The following is a 3878-nucleotide window of genomic DNA, read 5'->3' on the forward strand; positions in this document are numbered from 1 at the left end:
ACTCATCATAAGGAAGCCAATCCTTCTTGGGTTTCCGCCAATTGTCATCATACCTATCACCACTTGAATAACACACTTGCACCCTCTGGTTACCGTTCTCGTCAAGATCACAATCTTTAGTGATATGAGGCCATCTACAATTCTCAAAACCGACCCTAATGGCATGGATGGATTGGTCCAGATTAGTCATTCTTCAATTCAAACTCTCTAGTTTATCCATCATTGCAACCATGATATTATTAACTGAGTTCACCGCCCCCCGACTTAGCTCATTCCTTGGGTTATGATATTCTCTAGAGTGCTTAGAGAATTCTTCAATTAGTTCATTGATTTCCAGGGGTGTCTTCTTAGTGAGAGGTCCTTGCGAATCAAGGAGTTTCCTTGTGGTCACATTCACTCCATCATAGAAAATGGAGATTTCTTGTTGGCTATTAAGATCATGATGTGGGTAGTTCCTTAGTAAACCTTTATATCTCTCCTAAGCCTCATAAAGGGATTCTCTAGCTTGTTGTTCAAAATTAGCTATGGCTTTCTTCAACTTGGCTATTTTGAAGGAGGGAAAAATTGATCATTAAATTCTTCTTTTATCTTAGCCCATGTAATGATGGATCCGGGAGGGAGTGATTTGAGCCAATCTTTCACAACTCCTTTGAATGTGATGAGAAGCATGCGAAGCAAAACGGTTTCGCGAGGTACATTTGGAACGTTGAAGTAGTCGGCTACATCGTTGACCTCGTCTAAGTGCTTGTAAGCGTCTTCGTGATCTTTCTCGTAGAAGGGGATTTCCTTAAGTTGAGCAAGTATGTGGCCCTTTAGCTCGAAAGTGGCAGTGGCAGGAACCACAGGCGTGTTGGATCCTTAGGTCATGTAATGTATGCAAACAAAACAAGGAAAACGGGTAAAAAGAACAAAAAAAATAAAATAAAACACAAAACTAGAAATCAGCTATGGACTCGCCGCGCAGCTTTGACTGCACTCGGCAAGTTCACGGTTTAAACAGAAAATTTTAAATAAAAATCCTAAAAATAGAAAATTATTAAAACTTAAACTACTAACTAATTTACTAAAAAAAATAACTTTGTGCAAGATAATTCTCACACAAAGGATCGATAAAACTAGAAATTAGTGCTAATTTTTTAACCGCTCCCCGGTAACGGCGCCAAAAACTGGATGTGTGTAAAACCAACTAGTTTTATCCTACTCTTTAATTATGAATTAGACACACAAAGGTAGTTGACCTATCAATTGTGGTATAGTTAAATAAGTAGGGTATCGAACTCAGGGAACGGAAATTAAACTAATTACTAATATTATCTAAGAACAAGTATTAAAAAGATAAGGTTTTCTCTAGTTTTACAAGACTAGAAACTTAACTAACACTTAACTAAGCAACTAACAGCTAAACAATTAAATTGCAACTAAATTCAATGATAAAGAGGACTTCTGTTTAGGTTCGAATCATTTGATCCTATGGTTGATTTTATGGTAAATATATCGGATTAATTTTTCATTGGCTACCGATTGAGATGATTAGGTTCACGTTCGTTATTGTTAATCATTAGAAAACAGATTAATTCAAGTAGTGGCCAGTTGTCTAAATTAATAAGTTCCCTAGTTAAATAATTCGGGTTAAGTAAGACTTGTAATGGTTAATTAAATTGGTGGTTCAATTAACCTCATGTTGATGGTGTATCACACAAGCTCACGTATTAACTTACCTATCTTCTTAACTAATTCTAGTTTCACATTCGTTATTCCTTGACATATAACTATGTGGTCACATAAATCATATGAAATTAATAACTAAGAGATGTTCATGAAACTTAATTACTGATTTATTAACAGAAAATAGTTATTATTAACATATGAAGTACTTTAACAAGATTAACAAAACAATATCACCAATTAAAATTAATCCTAACCATAAAATCAATCCATATTCAAAAAATCATCTACCCTAAATAGAAGACGAGGGTTTTAGTTCATAATTGTAGTAAAAACAAACTCAAAAATGAATTCAGTTAGTTCAAACATGATTCAATCAAAAGATTAACTAAGAATAAACTAGAATTTGCCTTAATCCTCTTCAAAATCGAACTTAGGGTTGGTTCCTCAGCTTCTCCCCCGGTCTAGCAACACCTTCAACCGCAATCTTAGCCTCCTAGGGTTCAAGAGAAATCCCCATCTCGATCTAAAAGTCCCTATTTATATTTTTCTGGAAACAGAGGTGACTCGTCGAGTCCTTCATTAAAAATCCGTGTACGGCAAGGACTTCTAGAGCTTCTTGAATCTTCGATCCAACTCTTCGAGTTAGGAGTTGACTCGTCGAGTCCTTCTTGTTCTTGGCATTTTTCTTCTTTGTTTCAACTCCCAAACTTCCAACTGCTTCTCCTGCTTCCTTTTGCTTCCGAGCATATCTTTTGGACTGAAAATACAATTTGAACACTATTAACTACCTTTTGTCCATAATATGTAGATAATTAGCTAATAAATAATGAAAATCTATACTAAATATATAGCTAAAAATGCACAAATCAAGGCTCATGAGCGTGATGCTATGAAAGTCCATTGCATCATGCTGGCGACCATGACTACAGAACTCCAGAAATCTTATGAGGACATGTATGCCTATGAAATGCATGAAGACTTGCTGGACCGGTACCACCAAAGTGCGAGGCAAGAAAGGTATGAGATCATCACTTCGATGATCACTACTAGAATGGGTAATGGAGAGTCCCTTACCATTCATCTACAAAAGATGCAGAGATATGTTGATTGCCTGCTGAAATTGAATGTTAACTTCGATGAAGAGCTGACAATCGACATTATCCTTCACTCTTTGCCTCCCTGCTACAACCAGTTATGCATGACCTACCACATGCATAAGGAAGAGGTCACGTTGACCAAGCTTCAAGGCTTGCTAAGGACTGCTGAGAGCAATCTAAAAGATAAGTCTTTTGCATCAACTCCTACTCCTGCTGCTACCCCTGTCTTGGCAATTGGGCAAGGGAAGGGTAAGAAGAGGAAGGCTCCCTCAAGAGCCACCACAAGGGAAAGTCCCAAGATGGCACCTCTTCTAGTGGAACCAAAGTTGGTTCAGCTAAACCCAACTCAAACCCCAAGGAGGCAGAGTGCCACCACTGCCACAAGATAGGGCATTGGAAAACAAGCTACCCAGAATATCTACAAGCTATCAAGGATGGGAAGATCGAGCCATCATACGCATGTATGTACACTATTAAATCTAATGATTCATTGTATTCCAATTCTTGGGTACTAAATACAAGATGTGGTTTTCACATTTGTTCTGATTTCCAGGGCCTAAGAAGAGATAGGGATGTGGAGCATGGGAAGATAAATTTGATCATGGGGAACAGAAGATCGTCGTCTGTCACCGAGAGCGGAGTTTACTCTTTATTGCTCAGTAGTGGATTAGGATTAGTGTTGGGTCAAAATATGGTTTATAACTTACTTTTCTAGGCAGTTGTATTTTTCTGTAATATTTGTGAATTTATGGTCTAGTTTACGGCTGAGTTTACGGCCTTAAACACCTTATGACCGTAAACTCATTTACTGCCCATTTGTTTTCGGCCCATGTTCCCTTGTATAAATAGAGGTGTTAGGGTGAGGAGTAGAGATTGATGAACTAGAAGGAGTTTACGGCCAGAGAGAAAGAAAGTTTGTGTGTAAGGAATTTAATTAATATTATCAATACATTGAGATTCATCATCTTCTTCTTCTCCTTCTCTTCTATTTTTATCTAACATCATCCGTTTGATTGGGATTCCGCACCATCAAACGGATCTGACTGATACACGGGCAAATTAGGGACTTACAATTGGTATCAGAGCCAAGTTGTATCAGTCAAAAGGATTTAT

The 3878-nt window shown here is 37.5% G+C and overlaps 1 non-coding gene across 1 annotated transcript; it reads left to right on the plus strand.

The window, feature by feature from the left end:
* Window positions 1-434: 434 nt before the first annotated feature.
* Window positions 435-541, plus strand: LOC111889974 (small nucleolar RNA R71). The gene has a single exon (XR_002849684.1). It is a non-coding gene; the product is annotated as a small nucleolar RNA R71 (small nucleolar RNA).
* Window positions 542-3878: the final 3337 nt, after the last annotated feature.

Source organism: Lactuca sativa, chromosome 5, assembly GCF_002870075.4.
Source record: "Lactuca sativa cultivar Salinas chromosome 5, Lsat_Salinas_v11, whole genome shotgun sequence".
NCBI lineage: Eukaryota > Viridiplantae > Streptophyta > Magnoliopsida > Asterales > Asteraceae > Lactuca > Lactuca sativa.